Source organism: Alligator mississippiensis, chromosome 16, assembly GCF_030867095.1.
Source record: "Alligator mississippiensis isolate rAllMis1 chromosome 16, rAllMis1, whole genome shotgun sequence".
NCBI lineage: Eukaryota > Metazoa > Chordata > Crocodylia > Alligatoridae > Alligator > Alligator mississippiensis.
The window spans coordinates 11,379,048-11,397,431 of NC_081839.1; the positions used below are offsets into that span (position 1 = coordinate 11,379,048).

Here is an 18,384-nt window from a genome sequence, read left to right on the forward strand (position 1 = left end):
CACATCTTTCCAGTGAGTGAGAGCAACGCTGACAGCTGATGCATAAAGCTCTGGGCAGAAAAATTGCCGAGCATAGGCCATCAGATTCAGGCAGTTGGAAACACGCAGCTCCCTCTCCAGAAACTTTTCACACAACTTTTTCACACTGTCAAACTGAAGGAAATCGGCTGTTTCTAGTAGGCTGGTAACATTGTGCTGAGTTATGAGCACTTTGGCTGTGCAAGTGAACTCAAGAAGTACTTGGAAAGGCTTTGCATCAACTCCTCTGATTACTATGTGACGTTCAGAGCTCTCTCTAGTGCCTCCAAAAAACATTGCTTCAAAATACCTACTGTGAAGTGACAATGCTCTACGGCAGACCTGAAAAAGTCTTTCTCCAATCTCTAGAACGGTGTCGGCAACTTGTTCTGCCTGACATTCCAGTTGCTCTGGCTTTTGTGCACAGTCCATGTCAGTCGTCTGCTGGGTGAGTTAAAATTAACTACTTTTGCTTATGCACCCCTGGCTTATGTGAGGCTTCTAGAACTGTGACTAGGATAAAAATAGGACAAGACAGTCTTTTCCTAAAAATAAACCCTACTCTCTGTCTCCTTTGCTTTTCCAGCGTTTGCTGGTCCTTAAATTACTCTGTCTCCACACTCTGCTCCTTTCAAGCTAAGAATAGAGGTTCGGTTTCTCCCTGGACAAAGCCTTTTATTCTGGGACCCTGCAGACCAAGCCTGTTGTCTCACTTTAAGTACCTGTGAAGTACTGAGATAACACTTGTTGAACTGTTTCCACCCTCTCCTCCACCCCCCAACACATGGGGAAAAGCAAAGAAAATGCAGCTTGCTGTGAGCTTTACTGAGGCACCGATACACGTAACATTTAGACCAATTTTAATATGATTTAAATCAGAAATGGACAGGCATAGAAGCCCTTTAAACTCATTTAAAGCCACCTGGAATGGTTCAAAGTGTACCTGAAGAATCGGATGTTCTTAAACTGGTTCACAGTGCACTGGTTTAGTATTTCAAATGGATGCCTATGACATGGGTCTTGTTGGTCCTCCAGGCATCCCACACTGCATTGCTCCTTACCTCCTCTGTCCCCACCTTGCCCCTCCCAACTGCTGCAACGGGCCGCTCTGGTCCACAGCCAGAACTCTTACTGCCTGCTTTTTTCCCCTTTTCTTTGTTCTTTGTATAAGCTTCCTTGCACTAACATCCAATTGTGGTCTAGAGCTTTATATAACACTTGGAAAGATGGAAACAAGCAATGGAAATAACACAGAAATCCAGGTCTCCTGGAGTAGATATGAATCTAATCAAGTCTCTGTTTCTCACAAAGAAAACACTGAGAGTAAGCTTTCCCTCATCTTCATTTCAGACCTTGCCCTTTCAAGATACTCTAAAGGGAATTTCTGCTCCACAAAGCTTTATTTGAAGAGTGATTACGTATTAAAAACCCAAGTCATGCCGTTCGAGGTCAGAACAATGGCCCTTCCTGCCAGGCCTGTCTCCAGTGGAGGGTGTTGCGGGGCTGGACCTGGGGACTGCAGCTGTGAACTGTCAGCTCCTGCTCTTCACCTCTTGGGGGAGGGAGAGGCCTCTCTGGCAGCAACTCTGGCTCCAGGGTACCCTTGCAACACTGGAGGGGCTCCTCCACCATAGCCGCTGTTGCAGTGAGCCTCTTGTGTGGCCCTCAGCATTTAACATGAATGGAGCTCAAGTGCTTTGCAGGACTTACCCTGCAGGCTGAGAAGTAAGGCAGACCTGGCCTAGGGCCCTGCCCCTGCCCCCAGGGGGGCTGGATCAGCACTTGTCCCTGGGCCTGGGCCCCCCAGGCCCCTGTGTTAATGTCCTGACTGGACAGTGGGGTGGCTGCAGGTGGGTGGTGGACAAGGGCCTGGAGCATGTGCTGGGGGGGAGCTTGGAGGTGCCTGGGCACCTGAGCCCAGCACCAGGGAGGCTCAGGGGGGGAGTCCCACTGTCCCACCACCTTCTCCCATGACCCCCTGTCCCACCCCCAGCCTGCTCCCCCTCCGCACTGCCTGGCAGCTGCTTGCCCTGGGCTCGGCCCAGCATGACTGAGGGCAGCTCCTGCAGGGACCATGACATGAACCAGGCCACGGGCTGCCTCTCCTCTCCCGGTCCCAGTGTGCAAGCCCTGCAGCCTGGCACCCCGTGCCTTGCCCCTGCAGCACAGACAGGCCCTCAACCTCCTGCCCCCCCAGCCTGCCTCCACCCATGCCCACTCTCCCCACAGCCCCCCAGGCTCCTGCCTCCTCCTGACCCAACCCTTCCCATCGCACCACCAGCCCCTGCCTGGGAGGCATCAACCTGGAGCCCCTCTGCAGCTTGCTCTGGCCTCAGCCCCATGCCCCCGCAGCAGCTCTGGGTCCAGTGGGGACTTAGTCCTGGAAGAGCACACCCAGGAGAGGGGGGCCAGGAGCAGGACCTGATGCAATCCCCTCTTCCCCGTGTGCCCAGGGAGGAAGGGGCTGCTGCGGGCCCGGGTGGGCATTGCTGCAGGAGAAGAGGAGGGTGAGCAGAGGCGGCACTGATGTAGGAGTAGGGCTGTGGGTTGGGAGTGAGGGACACCGGCCGGACCGGATTCATGCACAGGCAAATAGCACGTGCCAAGGGCCCCGAGCTGGGCGGGCCAGACCAAACCTTCCTGCAATGGCCCCGCTAGCCTCCATCCCCTTGCCCTCCCCTCCCCTCTGAGGCTGTGGAAGGGCCTGGGCCAGCTCAGCCCAGTCAGGTGAGGGGAAGGTGGAGACGGGGAGTCCCTGTGGGGGTCAGGGTGTGGGCCTCCCCCCTGTGGCAGTTCTGCCCCCACGGGGGAGCTGAGAGCCTGCTGCCATTGCTGCCCGCCTGCAGCCCCGCTCCTCACCCTGCCAGGCAGCGCAGGCCGGCCCTGGCACAAGTCCCCAGGGCTGCCTGCATCCCCACATCCACACCCCGCACCACAATCCAGCATACACCATTGCCCCGGGCTTGCTTTGAGCTTATTCTTTCTCAAGGTGGTGAGGCTTTTTTCTCACCAGACTTGGAAACACTGCTCTGCTGCCTCCCCCTGCTCCTGCAGGTGCTACTGGGGGACGGGGTCTCGACCGGCTCCAGGCCCAGGAGTTTTTTTCCTCTGGCCTACTGAAGGGTTAATCCAGCCCTTGGGGTAGGGCCTGCAGGTCGGGAGTGAGGGGCACCAGCACAGCTGTGGGGGCAGGGAGTCGGGAGGCACATGGCAGTGTGTGGGGGGGGGGTCTGTGGGCCCTGTGAGGAGGTGCAGCCAGTGGCTGGCGGGAGCTGGGGGCCCGGAGCCATGTGCAGGGCACTGGGGAGGGGCTGCACGGCCAGGCAAGGGCAGTGGGGGGGCTGTGTCCCCTGTGGATGGTGTGGCGGGGTCAGCACTGTGGGGGCACTGAAGGGACCATGGGGATGGGGACCTGGGCCATGCTGGGTGCCAGGTGAGGGCTGCAGGGCTGGGGGCAGGAGTGAGGCTGGGTGGGGGCTGTGGTTAGGGGTTTCTGGAGACAGCCCAGACTCCACAGCCTGTCTGGCAGGAGGGGAAGCAAAGACAACCCCGAGGCTGCTCTGAGTGGAGACAGTCGGGGCATCAGGGCTGGACTGACCTCAGAACTGGGGCAGGGTCACGGTCCTGGGTCTCCCATCATGTGGTGAGGTCTGTACTCTCCTTTCCCGCAGGCAACCCCAGAGACTGTTGACGGGCACTGTGCATGAGTGCAGGGAGAGCAAAAGCCCAGGCCCTGGCTGGGTGAGGCCTCTCCTGGGGGAGACAGTGGCTGCTGCGCTGCAGCCCGCAGCAGCTGTGGCCCTTCCCTTCACAGCCTTGCTGCAGCCTGAGGTGGTGCTCAGGGAGCAGGACCCAGGAGGACTCCACGCAGGAGCTGAGCAGGCAGGAAAAGTCCCTCGTGTCACCCAGGCTGGGACCAGGGGGGCATCCTTGCGGTGCTCGGTACCACAGCCAGCAAAGCAGCAGCTGCAGGACCTGGTTCGACACCAGGAGATCCGGGGGCAGGAGGTGATGCAGACTATGAAGCCCCTTCCTGAAGCTGAGATTCCCTCAGAGACCCCACAGCTGGCACCGGGACACAACCTCCCCACCCCAGAGACCCGGTGTCAGTGCTCCCAGGGCCTCTGCTACCTGGAAGCCAAGGGGCCACAGGAGGTTTGCAGCTGCCTGCAGGAGCTCTGCCAGTGCTGGCTGGAGCCCCAGCACCACATCAAGGAGCAAATCCTGGAGCTGGTGGTACTGGAGCAGTTCCTGGCCATCCTGCCCCAGGGGATGCAGAGCTGGGAGTGGGGGCGCAGTGTGCAGACCTTCACTGAGGCTGTGGCCCTGGCAGAGGGGTTTCAGCTGGGCAGGAGGAGAGCGAGAAACTCCAGATGAGCATTTCACTCTGATCGTGGATGCTGCTGTCCCCATCTCCATGTGCTTGGGGGATGTTCCCACATAGCCCTGTCTCTCCCAGATCCCAGCTCTGCAGTCACATACTTATCTCATCCCCAGGTCACAGTGAGTGTGAAGGTCGAGGAGGTATCCTCTGACAAGTTGCAGTCCACTGTAGCATTACAGGAACCTGGTGATCCTGGCTGGAACAACCAAAGGTCCAAGGTGTGGACAAGCCTCTGGAGGAGGCAGGAGAGAGGGAAACACTGTGGCCTCGGGACAAGCCACCTCATGTCCCCAGACAGGAGCCCCTGCCCCCACCAGGAGTCAGGTGTAAGGCTTACTAAATGTAAGGCTCAAGTATGGGTCTGGGTGCTTGAGTGGTTGTCCTGCATTCAGGGGAAGAGGCTTCAATGTCTGCCCCTGTCTGGGATAGGCTTGCAATATTCGTTACCACGTGGCTGGGCTGGGACCAAGCTCTGATCTCTGTGGCTGGGCAGCTCCCAGGCTCGGCCCTGATCCTTCTCATTATGTGTGTGCAGCTCCCAGCACAAAGAAGCTGTATCTTGGGCCTTGTCGTGCTGCCATGGTAACAATCAGTAAACTTATTCAAGTTCCAGCGGTCAACGTTCACTTGCCCCTACCCCTTTTTCGTGCCCCCATGAGCCCTCTGTGCCCAGTAAGGGCATGGGAAGACCTGGTCAGAGTGAGTGGAACCAGGGCTCCCTGCCTCTAAAAGGACTGAGCAGACAGAACATGATGAGCTGGTGTGGCAGGGCACTGTGTGTGCCTGCCACTTTAAGGGCCTGGAGCTGGCAGCCACCAGGTGCCTGATGAGGGCAGCCATTTTGGAGTCCAGGGCTGCATATATAAACAGGGCAGTTTAGCTGCTGGAGGTCAGGCAAAAACATTGCCTGGTTGGAGTGCCGCTGAGAACATCTGGAGGTAAGGGAGGAGTTGTAGGGGATGGTTGGGAGGCTCCTGGTCCTGGGCATGACCTAAAACTGCGCCCTGCTGGGAGTGGGTGGCCTGGTGGGGCTCTCAGTGGTGCGGAAGCCCCCAGGAAATGCCAGGCCAGTTACCACCCTGGTGAAAGGTGGGTTGGGGCACCCAAGGGGAAAATGGTTTTGGGGGGCTAGGTAGCCTGAATGAAGGTAGAGAGGCTGAGTGGAGGGATCATGGAGGGGTCCTGTTAGGATGATTCTGGGGCCCAGTGTGGGGACTGGTGACTATGTGAACATCAAGATGCCATCTGTGAGGCTTGGGCTGCAGTATAGGGGAAGAAAGGAGCTGCAGAGAGTGCCCCCTGGCATTGGGGCACTAAAATGGGCAGCTTCCTGCCTAATTGACATCCATTAATGAATCAACTAACATCAAGGTGTGGTGGATGAGAAGGCAGGTGGTTGGCCCAAAAACAAGTAGGTGGGCCACTGGGATTCCCCCTGAGGAGGCCCCCTGTTACAGCTGGGCTAAGGCTGACACATGAGCTCCTATGACCACAGCTGCATCCACATCATATGTCAGCTGACTAATGGGGAATCTTGCACCCCTACCTGTCATGGCTAAGCCTGAAATTAGTGGTAATCCAGAGTGACTGCAAGCAGGTCTGTGAGGGCTGGAAGCAGCTGGCACAGGAGGCCCTGATGCTGTAGTGCTTGTGACTGCAGCTCTGGGAGGTGTTTGAGGATGTATTTTGCACAAGAGGAGTAGGAGCTGCTGGAAGATGAAAACCAGGTGCTTTACCAGTACCAGATGCTGAAGAATTACCAAGCCTTCATTTCCCTGGGTAAAGCTCTGGTTCTTGCTTTTCCACGGAGCTGTGTGGACTCAAACATGTTGTAGTCATCTCCTTGTGTTTCAATAGACTCATCCGCATGAACTTTTGGCTGGCAGTTTAAATCCACACTACTCTGTCAGTGACTAGACCTCTCACACTACGTATTGATATATCCTCCTTCATTTGATCCAGCCTCCTTCACTTGTGTCTTCCCCATTCTTGTAACACCTGGTGCTTCCATATTCAGCAGTTGCTTCACAACATAATTTCCCTTTGCCTTGTCAGTGTATTCATATCATCTCCACTTCATTGTATGTAAATGCACTAAGGGCTGTTCCTTTCAGAGTGATTCTTATTTCCTCCCACTTTTGCCTAGCATTTAATCTCCAAACACACTGAACAAGCCTAGTGTGCTCAGTTCTGTGATATCTAAATCCCCTTTCTCCTTTCATTACAACCTAGCAGAAGTTAATATGAAGTCTTATCTGCTGCTGCTACAACACATGAGGAAATGCATCGTTCAAGTCTTCCTCTAGTGATCTATGTATGAGTGATGTAACCCAGGCACTTCTACCAAGGGGTCACTGGAAGCTTCTATCCACATTCCTTCCTAATATCTTCATTTTAATGGACCAGAGACTCTGGCTCTGCTGTATTTATGTTAAGACCTGTGTTCTCAAGCTCACTCTGCAATTCTCAAAAGTTTTCTTTTCTTGTCCTCTCCCTAACATCCCTCCCCCAGATCAGACCCCCATCACAATGATAAAAAGAAGCGGGCTAGGTGCAGGGCCTAGTGAGAACCAGTTTTCATTTCCAGAGGATTTCTAATACAGGGGTTTGTTCTGGCTTAATGTCCAGCCTTGCAGTACTTGTCTTTTCCTAGGTCAGTTTGCTTTTCTCATGCTTTCTCTACCTTCCCTTTTCCCCAGAGGATTTTCTTAGGGAAGTGCTCAAATGCTTTTTCTAGCTCAACAAAGACCACATTGACTGGAGGTGCACTGATACATTGGTCCAATATTGGATTGGCACCAACATAAAGAAAATTTACTATATTGGAAATTGGCCATATCAGGCCATTAATTTTGGCTGATAAATGGCCTGTGCATGCATGCGGCTGCAGCGCAGCACAGGCAGCGAGGAGCACAGCCTGGCAGCTTGGAGAGCCGTCTCCAGCTGGTAAGTCTGGTGTGGCGGAAGGGGAGGGAAGGCGCTAGGCGGACAGATCAAAGTGAGGGAGGCATGAGGCTGGGCCTGGGGCAGGGCTGGGACAAGTGCTGCTGGGGTATGTCTGGGGGGCGACTCCTACCACTGTGCACTGCTCGGCCAAGAGCCACTAGTCCGGCAGCTCATCTGGTGCTTGCCTGCTCACCCAGCGGCTCCCGCCACTCATCTGGGAGGGCACAGGGGGAGGAGGGGTGCATGCCCCCAGATCTGTGTGTGGCAGGGCAGGCTGGGGCCAGGGCTGCACCAAGCTCTTCCCAGTGGGGCAGGGCTGTGCTGGGAATGGGCTATGGGGGTGGGGGGCTGCAGCCACAAATTCACCATTGCCCTTCCCCAGCGCAGCCCCGCTCTGCCAAGAAAAGCTTGGCACAGCCCCCCCCCCCCCCATGTCCTCCTAGATGAGCACTGGATGAGCTGCTGAACCAGCAGCTCCTGGACAAGCAGTGCGCAGCAGTGGGATTGGCTCCCCCACCTCCCCACACCCCCTGGACAAGCCATGGCTCCATCCCATGCCCACACTACCCAGCTGAGCAGCGCTTGCCCTGGTCCCAGCCCCATGCCTCCCTCCCCACAGGGGCCTTGATCTGACCCTGTACTGCCCTTCCCTCCCCCCACACCAGACTTACCAGCAGAAGGCAGCTCTTCATGCTGCCGGGCTGGGTATCAGAAATCCAATTGATATTGGCCAATATACCTTCTTAAAAATGGGCTATCGGTATTGGCCACAAAAATCTCTATTGGTGCATCCCTAACATAGACCATTTCTATATTGTGGCCTTTCACATGTTGTGAAATGTGTGTCCTTCTGCTTCCTTTTGTCCATATCCATGACTCCCAGGAATGTTGTGTTAAACCCTGCAGTATTCGCCATCCTGTGCACTCATCTCCCCTCCTGGGATGATCGTCCCATTGGATGGGATGATCAGAGCTGACCCTAGGGGTGTGCAGAGCCCGGAGAATATCAGCCTTTGCAGGGCCTGTGCAGGAAGAGGGGTGGCAAGCAGCCGGAGCGTGAAGCCAGTGGCATGTGGAGTGGTACTGCCCTCAGCACATGCCAATGGCACTATTCATGGGACCTATACAGCACTGTCTGTGGGGGGCCCCCCCAAAGTGTGGAGCCCGGGGTGGTTGCCCTGATTCACAACCCCCAAGGTATGGCTCTGGGGATGATTGCTGCTTACAGCTACAGTTATTCTAAAATCATCCTTTCCTGTGCCCTGGTGATGTTGAATTACCCTCTCCCAGAAAAAAAATCTCATTATCAGCCACCTGTCAGATGCTTTTCACTGCCACAAGTCCTCGCTTTAAACCTTCACTTTAGCTAAGCCCATTTTCACTCCTTTTCCTGGAATTACACTGATAAGATAAATGTTATCCATCCATAAGTGGGTCTAATATCTCTTCTTTTTTGTACCTTGAAAACAGTAAAAGCTTTATCTTTCTGCTCCCTGGTACATCATGGATCACTACATCTCCATGCCCATCACTGGTTAATGCCATTTCTTAGCCAGGAGTGGTTGGTGCCTTGTTTCCTATGACCATCCCTCCACTACCTGGGTGACAAGGACCATCATCTGTTGCAGGCTTCTCCCTTCAGTGCCTTCTCTTTCCTACATGCCCATCCTCCCTTGTCCATCAAGGCCCTCGTAGAGAAACCTTGAGTTTATTGGATCCATTCTCCAAATACTAGTTGGTTATTCTGCATCCAGTACCCAGTCACTAACCCTCTTTAATCACTGCCCCAAATAGGATACCGAGGTCCCACACCTGACTTAATCTGAAGCATCCAGCAAGCACAGGTGGAGCTCTAGGTCTGTGATAATGGAGACCATGGGAAAATCTCAAGATCAGAGGACCTGCTTCCAGGTGAGTTGTGGCTGTCCCCTCCACCCTACTCTTCTTTCAGAAATGCTCTGTGCCCAGAGTGCCAGGAGGACCTGGAAACTGCAGTTCTGCCCTGTGCTGCCCTTCCAGCATGCTGACTTCAAACATGGTACATTATCCTATAATGTGTCCAGGGAGGTGTTGTTCCCACTCCCTGAAATTCAACAATTTGGAGACAAGCAGCTGTTCCCTTCTTCTAATGACAAACCCTCTAATGACATGTTGGGGGACAATCAGGTTTGCTGTCTTGATTTTTGGCCCAGATCTCGTTTCCCTGGGATACCGTTATCTTAAATTTCCATCTTCACCCGGCAATCTGGGAGTTCATTCCCCAGACCAAGGTAGCCATACTTCTCTAATACCTTCTCCTAGGGCATGATGGGATTTGTAGTCCACCATGAAAATTGGCATAATATAAGGAAGCTCAGTGTAACCATTACTGTTGGACAAGAAGGAAGCTGAGGCTCTCCCTGGATTCTCCTGATCAGGTTAACATGGAACTTGGGAAGTGTTTTGCCATGGTCTCAGGCAGCATTAAATGGCTCCATAGCATGGGTGGGATTCAGAAACTTTCAGGTTGTGTGGGGAAGTGAATCCCCAATGGCTTGCACCACAATTGTCCCTTTTCTGTTTCACCTCTGGGGCCCTGAGTGTCATGAAGCCGAGACTCGGCACAGAGCCCAGGCTCAAGTTCATGCCAAGGCCTTACGTTGGTGCAGACTCCTGTGACACGGAGGCCACCTGGGACCCATCAGCAGAGGAAAGCTCCATGGGATATTTCCCTGTACCAGACCTTGCCCTGGAAGCAGGCAAGATGCACAACCCTACTTCTTGCAGAAGAGAGAGCCACAGCTCTAAGTCCTCCTTAGCCCGTTAGAACATGAAGTTATTCAGGTACTGTCCTAACCCATGTGTCCCATGTATACTTCTCCTAGCACAGTCTGAGGTCATGGGTCTGACAGGTGGGCCAGAAACTCTGAGATTCTGGCTCAGAACTGCAACAAGTAGGGAACATATTAGTCCAGCCCAGGGACCTGCCCCTCCCTCACCTAGGAGTGCACTGATGGAGATTTTGGGGGCCAAAGTAATAGCTGATTTTTTTTTTTTTTTTAAGGAGGCATATCGGCCGATACCAATCCAATTTCTGATACAGCTGTGTCCAGCTGGTAAGTCTGTTGTGGTGGAAGAGGAGTGGGGAGGGAAGGGGCATGGGGGTGCAGATCAATGCCCCCCCCCCCCCCCACAGTGAGGGAGGAAGTGGGGCTGGGGCAGACCCTGCCCAGCTGGGCAGGGTGGGGCACAGGACAGCTGCAGCTCATCTGGACACCAGTCCCAGCACCAGTGTGTGCAGAGGCAGGAGCAGCCACACTACTGCACCAAGTGTGGGAGGAGCTTCAACTTGTCCTCCAACCTGACCAAACACCAACTTATACACACAGGGGAGAAGCCACATTAGTATTTGGAGTGTGGGAAGAGCTTCATCCAGTTCTCCAACATGGGCTTATTCACACGCAAGAGAAGCCACGTTGGAGCTCAGACTGTAGGAACAGTTTCATCTGCTTCTCTAAATTGGCCCAGCACCAGCTGATTCACATGTGGGAGAAGTCACATCAGTGCTCTGAGTGCAGGACAAGCTTCACCTGATCCTCCAACCTGACCAAACACTGGGTCATCCACACAGGGGAGAAGCCACATCAGTACTCATAGCATGCAAAGAGCTTCACCCAATTCTCCCTCCTGGTCCAGCACCAGCTCATCCACAGAAAAGAGAAGCCACATTGATACTCAGAAGTATTGGAAAAGCTTCACTCAGTTCTCTGATCTGGCCTGGCACCAGCTTATCCAAATGGGGAGAAGCCACATCAGTGCTTGGAATATGGGAAGACTTTCAACCTGTCCTCCAACCTGACTCAACGCAGCTCATCTACATGGGGAAGAAGCCACATTGGTGCTCGCACTATGGGAAGAGATTCCTGCACTCCTCAAAACTGGCCCACCACCAGTGCACCCACATCCAGGAGCATCCATAATTTTGCCAGCAATGTGGAAAGGGTTTGGGGACATCTACCTGCTCAGCACTCGCCATTGTCTGCATCCAGGCAAGCAGACTCATACTTGTAGACTGCAACAATAGTTCACCTATTGTTCGACCCTTCTAGGGCACTGCAGAACCCAAAGGACACAGACTGGCTCCAAAAGTTTGAGGGGGAGGGATTAAAAGGAAACCCCTCAGACAGAGGCCAGCCCAGATGCTGGGGGAACCTGTGAGGAAATGATCTTTGCCTTGGAGCCTGTGCCATCCCCACCATTCTTTAAAACCAGTCGGTGCTCCCAGGGGGAAAAATGCCTTCACAATAGGGTGCCATCCCAAAGACAACTGGCTCCAAATGACACCGGGGACTGTCTTTGGCTGACTCCTAGCTTTGTTCTCTCTCCTGGCCCCGAGGTTCTGGTATGTGAGGCTCTTGAGTTGCAGGAAGGAGGACACTTATTGTTGGGGAAACATTAGGGCTGTGCGAAGCTTCAGGTGGTAATTAGATTTGGAGGAGATTCGGCCCGATTTGGTGGTGAATCTCCAAATAAAGAATTGAATCGGGACCAATTTAAAAGTCCGAATCGATTTCCTAGTTGGTAGGATTAGAAGGGACCTGAGGAGATCATCTAGTCTGACCCCCTGCTGTGGCAGGAAAGAGTACTGGGGTCAAACAACCCTGGCCAGATGTTTGTCCAGCCTCGTTTTAAAGACCCCCAGGGTAGGAGCCAGCACCACTTCTTTTGGAAGCTGGTTCCAGGTCCTAGCCGCCCTGACAGCGAAATAGCACCTCCTAATGTCTAGCCTGAAACTACCCTCTGCCAGCTTGTGTCCATTGTTTCTTGTAACTCCCGGGAGCACTCGGGGGAACAGGGACTCTCCCAATGCCTGTTGGTCCCCCTTGACTAGTTTGTAGACTGCCACTAGATCCCCTCTCAGCCTTCTCTTTTGGAGGCTGAACAGGTTCAGGTCCCTCAGCCTCTCCTCATAGGGCCTGCCTTGCTGACCCCTGATCATGCGGATGGCCCTCCTTTGGACCCTCTCCATATTGGCCACATCCCTCCTGAAGTGCAGCGTCCAGAACTGGACACAGTACTCCAGCTGCGGCCTGACCAGTGTCGCATAGAGGGGGAGGATCACCTCCTTGGACCTGCTTGAGATGTATCTGGATGTACAACAAGGTATGGTTGGCCTTCCTGACCGTGTCCCCGCTTTGTCGGCCCATGTTCATTGTGGCATCAATGATGACTCCAAGATACTTTTCTGTCTCAACACTGGCGAGAAGAGAGTTCCCCAGCCTGTAGGTATGCTGCTGGTTCTTCCTCCCCAGGTGCATTACCCTGCACTTGTCAGTGTTGAAACCCATCCTGTTCTCATCGGCCCACCCCTGTAACCTGTCTAGATCCGCTTGCAGCCTCTTCCTTCCTACTAGTGTACCCACTTCACCCCACATCTTTCCCAAAGATTCAAAGCTCTCCGAATCTTTGATTCGGAGAGCTTTGATTCAAGCAGTCCCTGGTGACTGCAGCAGGGAGCTGTAGCCGACTCTGAGCTGGTAAGTACTAGGGATGGGGCAGGGGGGAGGGGACCATGGGGGGACCTCTCCCAGCCCGCTCTGCTCCCCCAGACGTCCCATGGCTGTTCCTCCCCCACACCCACCTTGGTACTTTAAAGAAAAGTCCTGGTGTTCACCAAGTGCTGCCAGATGGGGAGGGATCCCTGCTGCCCCCCACTGCCCCATGCTGAATGGGGAGCTCTGCCATGAGTCCCCCAACCCCTGCTCCCCCAGTCCCACCACGGGTACCTGGCCTGGGCCAGGTCTGGCCCTTTTAAGGGGAAAAAAGCCAAGAAAAGCCCCAGGACTCGCCACTCCTGCAGCAACCTCAGGGCTTCAGGGGCTCATGCAGAGCCCCCACACATGGTGGGGGGCAACAGGGATTGCCCCCTGCTGGCAGGAGCAGTAAGTTTTGAGGAGGGGTTGGGGGGGGTTTCTTAAAGGGCCGGAGCTGGCCCATGTGGGGCACTTGGGGGAGTGAGGGGGGGTCAGGGGGCTTACACAGAGACCCCATGCAGCATGGGGCAGTGGGGAGCAAAAGGGATTGCCCCCTGCCCACCAGCACCCAGTGAGCCAGGGCTCTTTTTTTTTTTTTTACAAGTGCTGGGAGCTGGTGTAGGCAGGGCAGCCATTGCTGGGCTGAGAGAGGGGTGGGGAATGGTCCTGGTCCTGGCCTGGCTGATTTGGAGATTCAGACATTCAACTGCTGTCGAATCCCCGAATCAGTTCCCGATTTAATTGAATCGGGTCAGTGACTTTTGAATCACTGTCCCCCAAATCATCCGAATCTGAAGCGAATACTAGCCGCTTCACACAGGCTTAGGAAACATGCCCTGCCTTCCACCCTGACCTCCCCTTTCCTTCCCACCACATCACCCCTCTTCTGGGCCTGCACATGCCCATCAGGGTCTGCAAGAAGCTGCTACTGCCACTCCATGAACTCAGTTTGGCAGGTTTTGCTTCTTAGCCCGTCATCAGAACTCTGCACCACCAGTCGCCAGCTGTATTCCCTCCTTCTTCCCATTCTCTATAACAGACTCCTTGCTAATCAAGCCCTGCAACTTAACATGATATCCCTGTGGTTGGTCTCTCTGTCCTCTCGAGAACTGTGAAATGGGAACAGACCAGGGCCTAGAACCCCTCCCAGGGCCAATTGTTATGCAAATGGCATAAATACCAGCTTTATATTGGGTAAATAACATGGAGATAGACTGTTGCCTGTTGTCTTAATCTTATGTATTTTCTTGAGTTTTGCATTGCCTTAAGAAACTCTATTTTGTATTGCTCTGTAGCTTGATATAAGTGCTTGAACTTCATATGCTGTATGTGTGAGAGAATGGATGAGAGTATGCCTGTGGAAAAGGGAAAAACACCAGCTGGTGACTGACTAAAGAATGCAGACAGATAAAAGACCAAAACAAAAAGAATCCAAGCCAGAACAGTGAGAGAATAATATCAATTGAGCTTCAAGGAAGAACACAATAATAACACAGCAAAAGCCCAGAGAACTGGGTGAATTGACAAGGCTATAAAAGATGGAGCAAGACATACTGATTTTGGGTCTTGTTCTGCATGTCATGTGGAGCATCAGTCCATCTGATGAGATGGACTGGCAGGAGCGTGGCTCCCACTCGTGATCAGCTTGGCTGGCTTCTAAGTTGATCTGAGCACCGATAAGACTGGTAACATATACCAGTGCAGAACAGAAATTGGGGTATGAATGTGGGGGGGGGGGGGGTGTCTGTGTGTTAAGCGCTTAATCAATAAGCATAGCACTTTGCCTTATCCCCCTCATAAGGTCTCGCTCACGATTTGAGCAATTGGCAATTTGTGTAACACGATGTCTCTGTGATTTCCCAACCGCTTCCCCTGCCAGAGGAAATAGTCTCTTTTCTTGGTTAAATGTGATAGTAGGGGTAAAGGAGGTGCGACCTGTGACAGCTCCTGCCTCTTTGTCAGAAAGGTGGAGGATGTATGAATGCATCCTATGGGTGAAAGGCAGCACTGAATGGCAGGGGAAAGCAGGTGCTTCAAGTGCCAGAGGCCAGGGCCTCTCCACCAGGAGTGCCTTGTGGGCCACCAGATAAGGTATCATGAGCTCCTGCCACAGGGTGGAGTGCCAACATGGCACCCTGGCCTCGGCACCCAGTCCTCCAGCAGGCTCAAAGGACTCTGTACCTCAACAACCAGTAGGAACCCAGGGAGGAGGAGAGAGGTGACCTTCTCCCTTCCCCCTCCATTCCTGTCCATGCTACCCACCACCACCAGTTCTAAGCCTACCACCACCCTGAGCTAACCCAGAGGAAAAAATACTTCTAGGGGTTCTCAGGGTTGTTGGTTGTAGATGTGTCGGTCTAAGGCAGTGCTCCCCAACTGGCCTATCAGAGTGGGGTGAGTTTGGGGGGGGTGACGAGTAGCCAGAGCATGGAGCCAGTGGTGCGCAGCAGCTTGGAGGGGCCTGTATGGCATTGTCCATGGGGCCCCCCAAAGTGCAGGGCCCAGGGTGGTCACCCCGATTCACACCCACCATTCCCAAGGGATGGCATCAGACTGCTCCCAAGCCAGCTGCAGTGGGGTTTGAGGTGCAGCATGCAGTGAAAGCTGCCTCCACCACCTCCACCCTGTGCACATATAGGGCTGGCATAGTATGTATTATAGTGGGTAACCCAGTAGACCCTGGGTTGGATTTTAATTCAAAAAGTGATCTTATACTTAAAAGGTTGGAGACCACTGGTCTAAGGACATCAGCAGACAAGGTTCTTTGGGTAGATGTGATATATTTTACTAGACCAACAAAATAATTGGAAAAATTGTTCTTTGCAAGCTTTCAGGCACAAACACCCTTTTTCAGGCATGGGAAGAGACTGCTGGTGAATTTTATGCTCTCCTGGGTAGAATAGAAACCAATATGCAAAATGCAGGTCTGTGAACATGCAAATGTGAGGCAGGGAGGATCAGAGGGCATCCTTTTGTGCCCATGGCAGGGTGTCAGACTAGATGATCTGCTTAGGTCCCCTCTGACCCTACCAACTATGAAACTAAGTGTGAGACAAGTAGGTGGGGAGGGGGGGGTAAGAGAGAATGTTGAACTATTGATAAAAGAATGTAGCTGGTAAAATGCAGACAGGTTACCTGGGGTTATCAGATGGCAGGCGGTTATAATGTGCCATAAATCCAATGTCTATATTTAGTCCATTACTTTGTATCCAGTAGATTTAAGAAGTGAAGTTCATAGGCTCATCTATGAAAGGTGCTTTATAAATTACCTTTGAGGGTTAGAACTGAGAGATTGGAGAGAGTGTGGTTGTCTTGTAATAAGTGTGCACCTACAGGTAATTGGGTATTTTTGTCTTTGATAGATTTCCAGTGTGTATTCATTCTGGCATGCAGTTGTTACTTGGTTTCTCCTACATATTTTACATTGGTGGATTTAGTGCACTGGATGAGCTATGTTACATTTCTGGAGGTGCAGATGTAAGATCCAGGAATGGTGATGGTTCTGTTGTGGGGTGTAGCAATTGTGGAAGTGGTTGAGATGTGTTGGCAGGTTTTACACTTTTTGTCCCAGCATGGTTTGGATCCACTTGGTGTGCTTTAGGCCATAGGAAGCTTGTTTCTGGTGACGTGGTTGGCAAGGTTCAGTGCTTGTTTAAAGGGTAGGATGGGTGGTTCTTGAAATTTCTCTTTAAGAATTGGGTCTTCTTCTAGTATGGGTTGTAATTGTTTGAGGGGTGAGAGTTATTGATTTCCATCACATATTCAATCAGACTGCAGGTTTTGGGCCCAAATGGTGAAGATGTCCTCTATATATCTCAGGTATGGCATGGGTTTCATGGTGCAGTTCTTGAGGAATTCTTCTTCCAAGTGGTCCATAACAAGTTTGGCATATTGTGGGGCCATTTTGGTGCCCATAGCTGCGTCCATGGTCTGGAGGAAGCATTGGTTATTGAAACTGAAGTCATGTGTGAGGATGAAGTATATAAATTCAGTAATATCTTTAGGTCTGTACTCTGAGTTGTAATCTTGCTCTTGTAGATATGTAAAGAGGGCCTGGATGCCATCCTGGTGTGGGATATTGGTATACAAGCTAGTAACATCTATGATGGCTAGGAGGGTATTGCTTGGAAGGTAGTCTATGTTTTTAAGTTTTTGTAGAAAGTCTGTCGTGTCTTGGACAAATATCAATCTTTGGGTCACAAGAGGCTTTCAGATGGAGGAAACCAAATATTTCCTCAGTTAAGGTTCCATGGTCAGATATTATAGGTAAGCCCCAAAGCCCTATGGAAAATCCTGTCCAAAATTGGTTGCCCAAACAAGCTTATCAGTATTCTGAGACTTCTCTGCGACAATGTGTCAGCAAGGGTTCTCAGCAACGGGAATCAAACAGAACCATTTGTGGTGAAAACTGGAGTGAAGCAAGGTTGCATCATTGCCTCAACTTTGTTTTCCATCTTCATCTCCACCATAATGTACCTCGTCAACAGAAAACTCCCACCTGGAACTGAAATTGTGTATAGGATGGATGGAAGGCTCTTCAACCTTAACAGGTTCAAGTCCAAAATGAAGACCACGACAAAATCCATAACGGAGTTCCAGTATGCTCAATCTGAAATGGACCTCCAAACCATTCTTAATGTATTCACAGAAGTCTACGAGAGTATTGGTCTAACTCTAAACATTAGGAAAAAGCAAGTCCTTTACCAACCTGCTCCAAATGAAGAAACAAATCGGGCTGGGTGAAACAGCATGTTCCGTTTTAACTTCAGTTTCAAGGTTTTGACAGAACAGCATTTTGTTTCAAATTTCATTTTGAGTCAAAACAGCTGTTCTGTTTTACTTCATCAAAACAGTGAGGCTGTTTCAACATTTTGCCCATTCACTATGTAACAGTCACAGTTGCAACTCTGTTACTAATGAAGGTTGACAGCTGAGGATAGTTGCCACAGGATGGGGAAAAGGCGCGCCACACCCTTGAGAGCCAATGAGGCTCTGGAAGGAAGAATAAGAAGGGGAGAAAATGGGAGAGAAGCTGCCTTCGGGCATGTCCATATAGAGAGAAGCAAGTGAGGAGCCCAGCGACAAAGGATTACGAGGAAGGTCCAGTGGTAGGGACTCGCCCCACAGATGCTGAAAGGACTGGTGAAACAACATCCCTCAAGTGGCTGTCTCCCTGAAGAACCCAACTGCTGCAATGAGTCCCAGGGAACGGAGCAGTGGTGCGGAGAAGAGCCGCAGCTCCAAGTCGAGACGTGGCGGAGTGGCCTGGGGGAGAGGGTGCGTGGGGAGGAAATGCCTGACCCTGCCCGAGAGCAATGGGACCCCAATTCCTCCACCCAGACAGAGAGAGGGTGAGCAAGGAAAAAGGGACATGGTGAAAGAGCCATGCTCCACATGCCAGCGCAGGATGCTACCGGGGAATCCTGGTATTGCTGTTAATCAGCCGCTAATGAGGCAATTGCATTGTTTCAGTAATCGGCTGCTATCATACTTACTGTCTGTCAGATGACAAAGACCCTTGGT

At 52.4% G+C, this 18,384-nt stretch overlaps 1 long non-coding RNA gene across 1 annotated transcript; it reads left to right on the forward strand.

The window, feature by feature from the left end:
* Window positions 1–5,277: 5,277 nt before the first annotated feature.
* On the forward strand, window positions 5,278–13,288 carry LOC109284077 (uncharacterized). Its single transcript, XR_009457860.1, has 4 exons — window positions 5,278–5,340; window positions 9,143–9,259; window positions 10,392–10,443; window positions 10,717–13,288. It is a non-coding gene; the product is annotated as an uncharacterized LOC109284077 (long non-coding RNA).
* Window positions 13,289–18,384: the final 5,096 nt, after the last annotated feature.